The sequence below is a fragment of the Pseudophryne corroboree genome, chromosome 9 (genome assembly GCF_028390025.1).
Source record: "Pseudophryne corroboree isolate aPseCor3 chromosome 9, aPseCor3.hap2, whole genome shotgun sequence".
Taxonomy (NCBI): domain Eukaryota; kingdom Metazoa; phylum Chordata; class Amphibia; order Anura; family Myobatrachidae; genus Pseudophryne; species Pseudophryne corroboree.
Window position 1 is genome coordinate 231,923,974 of NC_086452.1, and position 16,641 is coordinate 231,940,614.

Sequence of the window (16,641 nt, forward strand, 5' to 3'; positions counted from 1 at the left end):
AATATTTGTATTATATGGAGTATTACCTGCATTCCTAGGTTTGTTAGTGGTTAAAAATTGCACGACAAAAGGGCGTCCGATGGTGAGGGGGGCGTAGCCCATTCCGATGGCGTGAAGAGTGGCTGCAGGGCACGATGTACAGAATGTAGCAGGTGGGGGGGGGAGTCTGTAGATGCGGGAGGGGGGGGGGGGTGGATGAACAGGGGCGGTAGGGAGGGTATACAGAGACGCAGGGAGGGGATACAGAGATGCAGGGCGGTAGGGAGGGGATACAGAGAGGCTGGGCGGTAGGGAGGGGATACAGAGACGCGGGGCGGTAGGGAGGTCATACAGAGATGCGGGGCAGTAGGGAGGGCATACAGAGACGCGGGGGGGTGGATGAACAGGGGCGGTAGGGAGGGTATACAGAGACGCAGGGAGGGGATACAGAGATGCAGGGCGGTAGGGAGGGGATACAGAGAGGCTGGGCGGTAGGGAGGGGATACAGAGACGCGGGGCGGTAGGGAGGTCATACAGAGGCGCGGGACAGTAGGGAAGGGATACAGAGACGCAGGGCGGGAATACAGAGATGCTGGGCAGTAGGGAGGGGATACAGAGATGCGGGGTGGTAGGGAGGGGATACAGAGACGCAGGGTGGGAGGGAGGGGATACAGAGATGCAGGGTGGTAGGGAGGGGATACAGAGATGCGGGGTGGGAGGGAGGGGATACAGAAAGGCAGGGTGGTAGGGAGGGGACAGGGAGACGCGGGGCGGTAGGGAGAGTATACAGAGACGCAGGGCGGGAATACAGAAACGCAGGGCGGTAGGGACGTGATACAGAGACGCGGGGTGGCAGGAAGGGGATACAGAGACGCAGGGAGGGGATACAGAGATGCGGGGCAGTAGGGAGGGGATACATAGATGCGGGGTGGTAGGGAGGGGATACATAGAGGCAGGGTGGTAGGGAGGGGACAGAGAGACGCGGGGCGGTAGGGAGGGGATACAGAGACGCAGGGTGGGAATACAGAAACGCAGGGCGGTAGGGAGGGGATACAGAGATGCGGGGTGGTAGGGAGGGGATACAGAGAGGCTTGGCGGCAGGGATGGGATATAGAGACGCGGGGTGGTAGGGAGGTCATACAGTAATGCGGAGCAGTAGGGAGGGCATACAGAGACGCAGGGTGGCAGGGAGGGGATACTGAAACGCAGGGCAGTAGGTAGGGGAGTCCCCAGTGAGGAAGCTGATGAAGAGAACATGGAAAGTAGTGGAGGGGGTGGACACCAGAAGGGTAGACCGGGGTGGCATTGCTCTCTCCTGGCTCCCAGTTTGCCCCCGACTCTCACAGCGGTGCACTCTCACCTGTGAAATTGGTGCAGCGTCCAGAGATATCTCCCTCCACAGTATCACGCACTCTGTCCGTTTAATCCCCCATCTCTGGGCTGTCGGGCCGGCCGTGTGTTGTGGAGTTAGAGCCTCTGGGGATGGAGGGAGGCAGCGTTGGAATGTGGCGTGCGCAGGGGCGGCAACTGAATACTTGGGGCCCAGTACAGTGATAGCTTGGGGCTCTCCCCTCCAAACCACCCTTGCCCCCCTCCTCAACATACATACACATGCATTTATATATGCACCCCCCCCCCACACTCGTGCTGTGCGATGGCCGAAAAGGGGTGTGGCTTAATTTGAAAGGGCGTGGCCTTGCAGGCACTTTTTGCCTCGGGGGTGTGTCCAGCTTGCCTGTAGATGCTGGCAGCCCCCGGAGACTGGAGTGTGTGTGTGCCGGCTCTTCTCTGTGGCAGTAGCCAAGTGCTGCAGAGGATTATCTCACTCGGCTCCTGTCACAGCAGAAACGCTGGTGCTTTGGTGTGTGTCCTCTCCTCCCTCTCCTCTCCCCCCCCCCCCCATTTTCGGCGCCGGCGGGATGCTGCGGGTAGTGTGCACACCGCAGGGCTGTCATCAGCGGTAGTTCCGGTGGTGAAGGGCAGGGGCAGCGGCACGACCCGAACGAAGTGACAGGCTAAGGTGAGGCGGCGGACGGCAATTGTTATACTGTATACTTCATCACCGGGGCGCCTCTGACCCCCCTGTCGCCGTGTCTGGATGAGCGTGGAGGCGGTGGGTCTGTGTACGCGGCACAGGGAGGGCTATGAAGCCTTCTACTGCACCACCTGTCCCTCCTAACGTGAATGCCAGCGGTAGCAGCAGTTGTTCGCCCGGCGCCGCAGCCAGGGAGTCAGAGTTGCTGATGACTGAGGGGGTAGATGGACAGACAGCAGGAGCAGAGACTTGCTGCACATGTGGTGGGCGGGCTGTGTGACTCCGCCCCCCCCAGGCACCGAATCACAGGGCTAATATATAGGAGATATATATATAAAAGAAAAAATCATAATCTGAGGGGGTCCCATAGATATCACTGTACCGGGCCCAGAGATTTATGTTGCCGGCCCTGTGTGAAGGCTAAAAAGCAAGATGGAGAGAATTTAGTAAGTAGGAGAATACCATTGGACCCTATGCTATTTTTTTTTTTACTAAACTCAGTAAGTCTATCAAAGATTTCTTGAATGGGAGGCAAGGGGTAGCTAGCTATCTTTAATGGTGATAGTCCAAATCCTTCTGAATACAGATGTGTCCTCTTGCATCTTTGCTCTGAGTGCAACTTTCGAGCCTCCCAGTCCCGACAGATTATGGCATGGCGTCTTGGCATGGTGTGAATCCATGCCATGAATACACAGTTTAACCACTGGATGGCAAATGCTCCACGGACAAAAACTGTAGTACTGAAAACAATGTTGTGTCAGTGGACGGTGATCCCCGATAAGCCACTTCAAGTGTTGCTCTGCGCGCTCCCCATCCCCTGTGTTAGGCTGCCCAGCTATAATACACTCTAAGTCGCTATTGATTACATTGTATTGTACAGGTGTACGCTTAACATCACATTCCCCAACAGGTGTTGATGTTGCTATGGCTGGCTTGTGTGGCTGAGTGGTTAAGGCCAGTGCTTTATGTAGCTGGCATCTCAGGTTCAAGTCCTGGACTAGAATGATGTCACAGTGTAAATCTAATTTTTTATAATTCTAATTTTATCATCAATACATTAATGAATAAAGAATTCAATCATTAGGTGTGTAGGTCCTGTTTTTGGTGTGTGGGTCCTGTTTTTGGTGTGTGGGTCCTGTGTTTGCTAACAATACGTTAAACCGGTTTGGACGTTGTCTGGTACATGTACTGTACAGTGTACATTTTAACTGGAGGAAGACGCTCGCACGGCTTGTCCTGCTGTCTGTGTCCCTTCCCCACAAACCAAAGCCAGCATGAGTCATGAATCTGAATCTCTGTCGCTGTCCATACAGTAGCTGCCTGTTCAACAGACAGTGGGAGTAATTCAGAGTTGATTGCAGCAGCAAATCTGTTAGCAGTTGGGCAAAACCATGGGGGTCATTCCGAGTTGATTGCTAGCTGCATTTGTTCACAGAGCAGCGATAAGGCTAAAAAACGGCAGTTCTGCACATGCGTATGCGGCGCAATGCGCACGCGTGACGTACGGGCACAACGAATCATGTAGTTTTGCACAGGCTCTAGCGATGCATTTCAGTCGCACTGGTTGCCGCAGAGTGATTGACATGAAGTGGGCGTTTCTGGGTGGCAACTGACAGTTTTCAGGTTTGGAAAAACGCAGGCGTGCCAGGGAAAATGCAGGCGTGGCTGGGCGAACAATGGGAGTGTGTGTGATGTCAAATCCGGAACTGAATAGTCTGAAGTGATCGCAAGTGCTGAGTAGGTTTTGAGCTACTCTGAAACTACACAAAAATTTTTTGCAGGCGCTGTGCGATACAACCGTTCGCACTTCTGCTAAGCTAAAATACACTCCCAGTCGGCGGCGGCATAGCGTTTTCATGGCTGCCAAAAACTGCTAGCGAGCGATCAACTCGGAATAAGGGCCCATGTGCACTGCAGGTGTGGCAGATGTAACATGTGCAGAGAGAGTTAGATTTGGGTGGGTTATTTTGTTTCTGTGCAGGGTAAATACTGGCTGCTTTATTTTTACACTGTAATTTAAATTTCAGTTTGAACACACCCCACCTAAATCTAATGCTCTCTGCACATGTTACATCTGCCCCCCTTGCAGTGCACATGGGGGGGTCATTCTGACCTGATCGCTCACTGCAGTTCTTCGCAGCGCAGCGATCAGGTCAGTACTACGCATGCGCCGGCGTCGCAGTGTGCCGGCGCATGGCTGACAGCCGACGGCTGTCATTGCCTAGCAACCGCCTCTGCCTGACTGACAGGCAGAGGCGGTCGCTGGGTGGGAGGGGGTGGCACGGCGCTGTTTGGCCGCCGTTTTGTGGGCGCAATCTGGCCAACGCAGGCATGGCCGGACCGTGCGTGCAATGAGTAACTCCCCGCCAGCACACAAAAGCTGTGCTGGCCGGGAACTACTCCTGAAGTGCAAAAGCTTTGCGGCTGTGCTATGCTTTTGCACTTCTGCGACAGGGCAGGGACTGACATGCGGGGTGGGCTAGCCCTGTGCTGTGCATTCCCACGCATGTCAGTGTTCCTGATCGTAGCATCTAGCACATCTATGATCAAGTCGGAATGACCCCCATGGTTTTGTCCAACTGCTAACAAATTTGCTGCTGCAATCAACTCTGAATTACCACCAATAACTGAAGTGTGCATCCACTATTGTTCATGTATTGGCCCTCATTCCGAGTTGATCGGTCGCAAGGCGATTTTAGCAGAGTTACACACGCTAAGCCGCCGCCTACTGGGAGTGAATCTTAGCTTCTTAAAATTGCGACCGATGTATTCGCAATATTGCGATTACTAACTACTTAGCAGTTTCAGAGTAGCTCCAGACTTACTCTGCCTGTGCGATCATTTCAGTGCTTGTCGTTCCTGGTTGACGTCACAAACACACCCAGCGTTCGCCCAGGCACTCCCACCGTTTCCCCGGCCACTCCTGCGTTTTTTCCGGAAACGGTAGCGTTTTCAGCCACACGCCCCTGAAACGCCGTGTTTCCGCCCAGTAACACCCATTTCCTGTCAATCACATTACGATCGCCGGAGCGAAGAAAAAGCCGTGAGTAAAAATACTTTCATCATAGTAAAGTTACTTGGCGCAGTCGCAGTGCGAACATTGCGCATGCGTACTAAGCGGATTTTCACTGCGATGCGATGAAAAATACCGAGCGAACAACTCGGAATGAGGGCCATTGTGTGGAAGTCACTGCATGCCTCAGCACATCCCCCAACCATCACTTATTACCAGAGGTGGATTTATACCTCATGGGGCCCTAAGCAAGATACCGGTTTGGTACCCTCCTCCCTCAAACAATCCATAGCACTATATTTTTGCTGCTGATTGCAGGTGGCATCAGTAAAGTACCTTGCCGTGTGCACAGTCTACCAATAAATACTTAGATGCATGAACATCAGCACTGCGTTCAAATCTGAATCAGGCTGTAAATTTTTGGAAGTAGGCTTAATACCTGTGTCACATATAGAGCAAACTGACTGCCCACATACAGTGGATGAAACCATTTTGTGTGTCCAAACATTTTTTATCCTATCAAAAAACATCAAAGGTACTTTGAGAGTGTGGGCAGGTCCATGTGATGTCATGACATCACGCAGTAGTTGCGCAATGCTCCTCTGGGAATGTTTTGGGTGGCAAGGATATCTTCATGGGGCCCCTTGGGACTTGCTGGGCCCTAGGCAGGAGCCTTGGTTGTCTTGTGGAAATCCTCCTCTGCTCAAGTCATTACTATCCCATACCTCCCAACATGACCCTCTCCAGGAGGCACAAAATGCTCTGCTGCAGAACTTTCTTCTTAATTTATGATTGCTGGCACCTGTTTTGAACAGGTTAATGGAGAAGAAAGGTGTTTCAGCACAATTAACATAGTAACATAGTTAATGAGGTTGAAAAGAGGCAAAATGCCCATCGGGTTCAACCTGTTACCCTAATATTCTGTATTAAGCTGTGCACATCATAATGGCAATCCAGGTGATGGCAATCATAAATTAAGTGAGAAGTCCAGGAGCAGAGCATTCTGTCCCTCATGGAGAGGGACATGTTGGGAGGTATGCTATTCAATTCTATTGACCTCTCTGTATGGCTTACCACCTCCCCCCACCATCATTCTCTCATCATCATGGGTTCTGTGTTTGTCCTGTGTTTGCTAGAAATAGATATCTATCTGCTTTAGTGTGAAGATGCTCACCCAACATTTTATATACAGTACGCAGCTTAATTTGAGTTCCATATTCTTAAGGTACTCTACTGAACTCAATATATTTTTCCCACCTTCCCATCACCTGTCTTTTCTATCCAGCTGAATTTTACCCTAGACCACTACTAACATACATTGAACAATTTAGCGTCCCGTTCTGCTTGCCATGCGTCCTACTGTGTGTACTCAGTCCTGCCAATATGTTGGTTAGATAGAGATAGGGGGAGCTTAAAATCCTCCTCCATTGGCGGGACAAGGCCCTTGTCAACAATAAGTAAAAGTGGTGGGCTTATCAGAAAGCTTACTGTGAAATTCTAATGAAATACAGGTGGTCCCTTACTGTATGTTGACTCCAAAGGAGGTGCAGCAATCTGGTTAGGAGGGTCCACCAGCGTCTGCAGCGTCTGAGGCTCGACCTGGGTGCTAGTAACTACAGTAAGCTACAGCACAGTACCATACAGTACAGTAGGTGCAGAAAGTGCAGCTGCCATAGGGCCAAGAGCTAAGAGCAGCCCACTTTCCCTGTCACAGTTACTGTATATGTGTTATTGTATATACTTTTCAACCATTGGGTGGTACATACTGTAGGGGCCCTTACAAACTCTTACAGTACTGTACCTTGGGTCGTACAGTACAATGTATCTATTTATGCCAAAGGACCTGCTCATTGTAATGATTGTTTGTAAGTCATTCTAATGTTAATTTGAACTAGTGGTACAGTAATGTGGTATAAATGAACTTGAAGCAGGGGCAGATTTAGGGGTCATACATTATTAGATGACACCCCCCCGCCCTCTTCCACCCCTTCATGTCATTGCCTCCTTCTTTTTGGTGCCAGCCCTGATGCTTCTAGACCACCAAAGCAGCCCCAACCACACCCTAATACCAGCTCCTGGCACAAAATATGCTGACTATTGCCCCACTCCCGGCAGTTGCAAAATAAAACATTAAAAAAGTTGTAAATAACATATTCATGGAAAAAGGGAGAAAGAGAGTGAGACAGTGACCCTCATGCCGAGTTGTTCGCTCGCTAGCTGCTTTTAGCAGCTTTGCACACGCTAAGCCGCCGCCTACTGGGAGTGAATATTAGCTGTGCAGAATTGCGAACGAAAGGTTCGCATAATTGCGAATAGAATAGCGATTTGAAATTTCTTAGCAGTTTCCGAGTAGCTCGAGACTTACTCTGCCACTGCGATCAGTTCAGTCAGTTTCGTTCCTGGTTCGACGTCACAAACACACCCAGCGTTCACCCAGACACTCCCCCGTTTCTCCAGCCACTCCCGCGTTTTTTCCAGAAACGCCAGCGTTTTTTCACACACACCCATAAAACGGTCAGTTTCCGCCCAGAAACACCCACTTCCTGTCAATCACACTCCGATCACCAGAACGATGAAAAATCTTCGTTACGCTGTGAGTAAAATACCAAACTTTTGTGCTAATTTACTTGGCACAGACGCACTGCGAACATTGCGCATGCGCAGTTTGCGACTTATTGCACCGATGAGAAGAAAAAGAACGAGCGAACAACTCGGAATGAGGGCCAGTGTCAGGTAGAGAGATAAAGAGTAGCGAGAGATAGTGTTTTGGAGAGAGAGGGAGAAAGAGCAAGCAGGAGAGACACTACTTTACTACAGCAGAGGATGGGGGTAGAGTTATAGACAGACGGACGGATGGGGGTATGGGTGGACAGACAGAACGACAGAGCACAATATGGAGGCATGGATGGATGGGAGAGGCATAGACAGACAGACGAACAGACAGACCACCATATGGGAATATAGGCGGACGGACGGGAGGGGGCATAGAGGGCGGATTGGAGGGGGCATAGATGGACAGATGAACAGACAGTGCACCATATGGGGGTACAGATTGACGGACGGGAGGGGCATAGATGGACAGACGCACAGGTGCATGTGTGGACAGATGGACAGACAGCACCATATGGGGATATAGACGGACGGAAGGTAGGGGGCATAGATGGATGGACGGGAGGGGGCATAGATGTACAGATGAACAGACAGTGCACCATATGGGGGTATAGATGGATGGACGAGAGGGCCATAGATGGACAGACGCACAGGGGCCTGGGAGGACAGATGGACAGACAGAGCACCATATGGGGGCATAGTCAGAAAGGCAAACAGATGGGAGCAAGCATAGATGGACAGACAGAAGGGGAGGAGGCATAGACAGATGGATGAGAGGGGGCATAAATGGACAGACGTGACCGGACCCTCTAACTATAAAATGTGCAGAGAATGCAGCTGTTATGGTGCTTGGGGGGGGGGGGGGGGGGGGGCTGAAGGTTATCCCACAGCACCCTCTAAAATATTTTCTTATTTAATATTATTTTATCTTCGTTTTTTATTTTCACTTACTGCTGCCTTGCCGTGTGTACTTACTGGTAGAGAAGAGGGGGGCGGAGTCACTTGTTCTAGAGAATCCAGAAGTGTGGCTGCGCCAGCAGTAGTGTCCATGGCAGTACTGTATGTGGCTGACAGATGTGGCACTGTATCAGCAGAATCAGTGTGCGTCCATCAGCCATGCTGCCCAGGCGCTGCTACTGCAGCTTACAAACAAATTATAATTATACATTATTATATCATTTTGTTAAGCATTTTTAAACTTTTTAACTATTTTCAATATTTTTTTGACTTTTTTGCAACTGACAAACAATACGGAATCACACTGCTTATGTGAAAGCAGTGGGTGGGGCCTGCGGAGTCAGTGCAACACCACTGTGTGATGGAATTAGACTAAGGTGACTTGACACACCACAGCCACTTAGATGAATGCTGCTCAACCACTTAGATGGACACTGTACAGCCACTTAGATGGAAACCGAAGAGCCCTGGACACAGATGAATGGACACAGAATATTTTTAAGGGGTATTTTGCCTCACTATACTAACATACAATATAGATGCAGCTTCTTATCTATCTATCATGGTGGCCCCACCTCTCCATATAATTTTTTACAAATTTTAGACCCGCTCCTATTCTATATATAAAACAATTGTGGCAATGGAAGTGTGACACTCACATCTAGAAATTATTACATTCAACAGCACAACAAATTCCTTTTCAGTTTTCAGTGCTTTTTATTAATACACCCTGTCAACAGGGATACAAAATAATAATAATAATAATAATTTTATTTATATAGCGCTCTTTCTCCAACAGGACTCAAGGCGCTTTACAGACATCAAAAACAATACACATAATACAGAAGATTTAAGTAATACAGCAATAGATAAGCCACACAGACATAAAAGAAAACCTTGAGCACACAGAAAGCATAATGCATGATTGGTGTAGGCATTTTGGGTAATAACTTCCAAGGGTTGTGTATTCCACCCTCACAAGGTACCAAGTGCGGCAGCCATCTTGGGCGCTCAGCGTAGGATTACCCAAGGTGGAATAGTCCACCCCTAGAGGAGATGACACAAAATGGGGTGATTTCAGAGTCCTACAGTTTAGAGTAGGGTTCCAACAAAACCACAAGGTTCATGTATTTTTCATCCCATCCACAAGTGTACCATATGGGGCAGCCATGTTGGGCGCACTTTGAAGGTTACACTGTGGTAGGTGAGCCATAAAAGGGCCAAGTTCATACATGGGAAAACTGATGCTTATGTAGTAGTATGATGTACCCTGCATGTAGGGCACAATGGCAAGGTGTGCAATCAGTAGAGGTTAACATTACAGGAAAAACACATGGTGGGGTGAAGCGAGCAATGGAAAGAAAAAAAAAACACAATAGCAGGTAATTAGCGGCAGAAGTAAAATTGGGATAACATTATTTTGATCAGATCTTAGTACGGGTGGGTAGGAGAATGTGGGTGGCATACTCAGAAGCAATGGGGATGTCCCTGCTGAGCCTGGTCCTGGTGCTCTTCCCCCACAGTTTCATGTTCATCTTGATGGTTAGGCCCAGGGGCAGACTTAAAGTTCTCAGCCAGAGAGGTGGTAAGCCTGGTCTTGGTGTTCTCATGTTAGAGGCGAGGAGAGGCCACATAAAGTTCCAGAGTTTTGTGGTTGTAATGCAGTCCTTCTGTTATCTTGTTTGTTTGCCTTCTGTTTTCCTTCGGTTTAACACAGGTATAACACTGCTATTGATTTTAGCTGCCACTTGATAACTAGCCACTTCATATACTAGTCACTGCAGCGTCCTAATAGGCCTGGCGTCCTATGCTATACTGACTAAATAAGTCTACAAACACTTCCTTTCTGGAAAAGATACAAAAGATTACTGGCCTTATGTAGACACCATGTGAATGCTACAGTGTTTGTTGGAAGCAGGACTGCACACTCAGATGGAGGCGCAATTGAACTTTGTCAGGTGACAGATCACCAAAAGTATATAAAATACTAAAAAAGGGATTGATGATACATTTTTACCCCTTTCACACCGCACAAATAACCCGGTATCGACCCGGAATATTGCGGGGTCGACATGGGTCGTGTGCGGTGTGATAGGGCCATGGTCGAATTCCCAGGTCGCCTGACCCGGTAATTCAACCCGGGAATAAAGCAGTGCTATTCCCGGGATGAATACCGGGTCAGTGGCAGCGTGAACGGGTTCCCGGGTCGATGCGACCCGGGATCCGTTCACTACAATAGGGGGAGGCGGCGCAGAGAATGAGTTCATCTCCCTGTGTTGCCTCCGCCCCCGCTGCTGGCTCCGCCCTTCACTGCTATGGCAACCGGCCCGGCATATTGCCTGGTCGGGAAGCAAGCGCTTAGGCTCCAATGCCGGATCCCACCCGGGAAGGACCCGTCAGGGCCGTAACTAGGGGGGGGCTAAGGGGGCATGCGCCCCGGGTGCAGGATTTGAGGGGGTGCCAAGGAGTTACAGAGGAGCAGGGTTTTTCTTTTAAACTGGCAGTGCTGTGATGCTCCAGTGAGACAGCAGACAGCTTCCGGGCAATGTCTCTGACCCACCTGTCTTCCCGCAGCTGGCTTCAATGCTGAGTGGGTTAGCTCCAGTACCTGGGATCTCTCCTATGCCAGCTACTGTCTTAAACTCTCTTCTTTGCCATGCAGTGCTGCAACTAGCATGCGGTGCACCGTACAAGCTATAGAAGCGCACTATGCTCCCAGTTAGCAGTATCAGCCTCCGCTTTGCCTCCCAGATGGGGGTATTTGGCTTGTGGGGGAGTGTAGTATAGTGATGTAGTGTACCATATAGGGTATGTAGTGTAGTAATGTATTGCAGTATATAGGGGCATGTAGTGCAATGATGTGGTGTAGCATATAAGGGGATGTAGTGTAGCGTATAGGGTATGTAGTGCAGTGCATAGGGGCATGTAGTGTAGTGATGTAGTTCAGCGTGTAGGGGATGTAGTATAGTGATGTAGTGCAGTGGATAGGGGAATGTAGTGCAGTGATGAAGTATTATGATATAGTGCAGTGATATAGTGCAATGTATGAGGACACACAGAGGAGCATGTAGTTGAACACGCTGTTGGGGCATGTGACGCATAGGGCATTTGAGGCACATAAGGAATATTGTCCAACAGTATCCCCTTTTTTCTAAATTTTTGATAATGTGATTATTTAAGTCTGACAGGGTTTTTTTTTTTTTGGGGGGGGGGCACCAAATTACTGCCTTGCCCCGGGTGACGAAAATCCTAGTTTCGGCCCTGGGACCCGTTGCCAATTCCTGGGTGTGATCCGGTATTGGCAGTGTGAAAAGGGCTATATGTTACAGAATTTTCATTATTGTTTAATATTTTGGGCTCTGTCGTTATAGCAGTGGTTCCCAAACTCTCTCTTGGGTGCTTCGGGATGGTGGTCCAGGACCAAATCAAATTATTTATGGTCAAAGTGATAGGCAAAACAAGTGCTAGTGGCTGCAAATCATAAATCATGTGGACAATCAGAAGCACAACTGTACACAACCACATAACTAAACCTAAGGATGACAGGAAAGCACAATTTGCTTCATTTGATATATTTATTTATTTATTTATTTTATTTATCCTAGGGGTGCCATGAAACAAAATGCTGATACTCTAGGATGCCATGCAGGTCCGGCTCCAGGAACGTTCCTTAAGAGCGGCCACGCTGGGCACCGACTCCTAAGGGCGGCCGGTAGCAGGCCACAATTTTAAATCAGTTGCTGGTTCGTCAGCCAATCAGAGCTCATGGATCGGCAGCCTGACCGCGAGCTTTGACTGGCTGATGGAGCGGCTGTTGATTCCAAGCAGTGAGCCGCCAGCGACGCCGGAAAGGGGCAGGAGAGGTGCATGCTGCGCTCTCTTCCCCTCACACTGAAGCAGTGGCAGAAGCAGCAGGAGAGTCCCGCGCTGGTGAGCAGCACTACAGAGGGCATGTGTAACTTGCACTGTTGGGGGCACGTGTATCCAGCACTTGGGGCACATGTATCTGGCACTACAGGGGAAGGTGTATCTTGCACTGTGGGGGGCACATGTATCTGACACTTTGGGGACACCTGTATCTGGCACTGTGGGAGGCACGTGTATTTGGCATTGTGGGGGGCATGTGTATCTGGCAATCTGGGGGCACATGTATCTGGCACTTTGGGGTCATGTGTATCTGGCACAGTGGGGGTCATGTGTATCTGGCACTGTGGGGGGCATGTGTATCTGCCACTGTGGTGGGCAAATGTATCTGGCACTGTGGGGGCACATGTATCTGGCACTGTGGGGGCACATGTGTCTGGCACTGAGGGGACACATGTGTATCTGACAATGTAGGGGAATATTATGTGAATCTGACAATGTTGTGGCATATTATGTGTATCTGGCACTGTGGGACACATGTATCTGACAATGTGGGGGCATATAATGTGTATCTGACAATGTGGAGGCATATAATGTGTATCTGATGCTGTGGGGGCATATAATGTGTATCTGACACTGTGGGGACATGTAATGTGTATCTGACACTGTGGGGGCATATAATGTGTATCTGACACTGTGGGGGCATATAATGTGTATCTGACACTGTGGGGGCATATAATATGTATCTGGCATTGTGGGGGCACATGTGTATCTGACACTATGGGGGCATATAATGTGTATCTGACAACGTGGAGGCATATAACGTGTATTTGGCACTGTGGGGGCATATAATGTGTATCTGGCAGTGTGGGGGCATATAATGTGTATATGGCACTTTGGGGGCATATAATGTGTATCTGGCACTGTGGGAGCATATAATGTGTATCTGGCACTGTGGGGGGGCATATAATATGTATCTGACCCTGCACTGCTGTGATTATATAATGTGTATCTGGCACTGCACTGCTCGGGGCATATGTGTATCTGGCACTACTGGGGCATGTGTGTATCTAGCACTGCTGAGGGCATATTATGTATATCTGGCACTGATAGGGACATATTATGTGTATCTGGCACTACTGGGGGCATATAATGTGTATCTGGCACTGCTAGGGGCATATTATGTGTAACTGGCACTGCTGGGGCATATTATGTTTATCTGGAACTGTTGAGGCATATATTGCATATCTGGAACTGTTGAGGCATATAATGCGTATCTGGCACTGTGGGGGCATATAATGCATATCTGACACTGCGGGGGCATATAATGCATATCTGGCACTGTGGGGGCATATAATGTGTATCTGGCACTGTGGGGTTTATAATGTGTATCTGGCACTGTGGGGGCAAATAATGTGTATATGGCACTGTGGGGGCATATAATTTGTGTCTGGCACTGCACTGCTGGGGTCATATGTGTATCTGGCACCTCTGGGGCATGTGTGTATCTAGCACTGCACTGCTGGGGGCAAATGTGTACCTGACACTGCTGGTGGCATATAATGTGTGGAAAGGAGAAAAAGAGTGTATCTGCACACTATACGCACAGTCAGTTATTTGTATCGACTAGATGAACCCCATTGAGATATCTCACTCTAAAACTAGAGGTAAACTGTGGGGGTGCAGCCCGTATGCAACTCAATTTAATGCAACCAAAAAAAGGGGGAAAATGGGGGGAGGGACTACAAGTAGTTGCTTAGTTGGGCGCACAAATGAAATTCATATTGATTTTATTACCTTTAAAACTTAGCTTTTATTGCTTCACCTTCTAAAATGCCCCCTTTATATGGGGATTACACAGCAAAACATAGAGGTTAAAATTGATACATACAAACATAAACGTGAAAAGAAAGAATGTAAGTGTGAAAAGATTTAAAAGGCGGTACTTCCACTATTACTCTAGCAAGGTGTAGGGATAAAGTAATTTATCTGGCACATATGTGTCTCAAATGCATTGAATGGGAAACCCTCTAATATAATACAATTCAAATCATGTACGAGACAGGAAATAATTCTCTGGGTGTATATGGTGATATTACAGATTAATAAATGCCATATGTTGACAGATTCAACTGTGAGGATTCCTTGTAATAAATCACTGCTCTAAATCCAATGTGTGTTTGTTTGTGTTTTCACTTATGTAATCACACTTTAGTGTTCATTGCATCAATATAATGCACACATTCAGTTGATATTCTGTATCACCAAAATATAGTGAGATGGACAGAGATAGATATTGTTGGAGTGAGATTTCTTTTATTCAAAAAGGATTCACATATTCATCATACTCCCTGAATTGATGTCAGTACCGAGCTAATCAGTCTCACGGTTGCCAGTGTCTATAATTACACTGCTATTATCATTGAAATGCTACAATGGCCTGTATTTCCTGTGCTATATAACAGGAAAATATCTGTTACAATGATTTTTAACTCAGACTCTACCTGTGTTTAGATATATTGTATCAGGATATAAGAGTCAGTGCTTGTGCTAAACGTATCCCTGATTTGTAGCAATTGTGCAATATAGCAACCTGTGTTAAATATTTTGTAGCACAGAGTAACTATTCGTTACTGAAAGATCTTTCTTCAAATTACAACCATGCTGATTGCAGTATATCAGAATATATTGACCAGTTCCCTTCCTTTGCGTGTCACTAAATCATACACAAGGGCTGGCAATTCTACATAATCGCTTGTACCATTTCAGAATATCAATATATGTGTGCAATTGAGAAGCTTGGCTGAGCGATGTTATTGTGATGTCAGTGTTGCATTACCAACTATCATACTGAATCTGACACAATGGCTAAACTCTGCTGACAATCTCACAGTGCTGCTGCAGACAGCAACAGCATGTGTAATTCACTTGGATACAATGTTACCCAGAGAAATTGCATATACTCTATGTGCTACCTGATGACCTACACTGACACTTGTTTAATTAACCTCACTATGCGAGGGTGCCAGTGGAGGACTATGAGTATATCTTCCTACATAAATAATTCTACACCATAGCTTAATTAAGAGTGTGGAGGCCGCCGAAACGCCAACGTGCACGTTTCGCTGTATATCGTTAAAGCTATACAGCGAAACGTGCACGTTGGCGTTTCGGCGGCCTCCACACTCTTAATTAAGCTATGGTGTAGAATTATTTATGTAGGAAGATATACTCATAGTCCTCCACTGGCACCCTCGCATAGTGAGGTTAATTAAACAAGTGTCAGTGTAGGTCATCAGGTAGCACATAGAGTATATACAATTTCTCTGGGTAACATTGTATCCAAGTGAATTACACGTGCTGTTGCTGTCTGCAGCAGCACTGTGAGATTGTCAGCAGAGTTTAGCCATTGTGTCAGATTCAGTATGATAGTTGGTAATGCAACACTGACATCACAATAACATCGCTCAGCCAAGCTTCTCAATTGCACACATATATTGATATTCTGAAATGGTACAAGCGATTATGTAGAATTGCCAGCCCTTGTGTATGATTTAGTGACACGCAAAGGAAGGGAACTGGTCAATATATTCTGATATACTGCAATCAGCATGGTTGTAATTTGAAGAAAGATCTTTCAGTAACGAATAGTTACTCTGTGCTACAAAATATTTAACACAGGTTGCTATATTGCACAATTGCTACAAATCAGGGATACGTTTAGCACAAGCACTGACTCTTATATCCTGATACAATATATCTAAACACAGGTAGAGTCTGAGTTAAAAATCATTGTAACAGATATTTTCCTGTTATATAGCACAGGAAATACAGGCCATTGTAGCATTTCAATGATAATAGCAGTGTAATTATAGACACTGGCAACCGTGAGACTGATTAGCTCGGTACTGACATCAATTCAGGGAGTATGATGAATATGTGAATCCTTTTTGAATAAAAGAAATCTCACTCCAACAATATCTATCTCTGTCCATCTCACTATATTTTGGTGATACAGAATATCAACTGAATGTGTGCATTATATTGATGCAATGAACACTAAAGTGTGATTACATAAGTGAAAACACAAACAAACACACATTGGATTTAGAGCAGTGATTTATTACAAGGAATCCTCACAGTTGAATCTGTCAACATATGGCATTTATTAATCTGTAATATC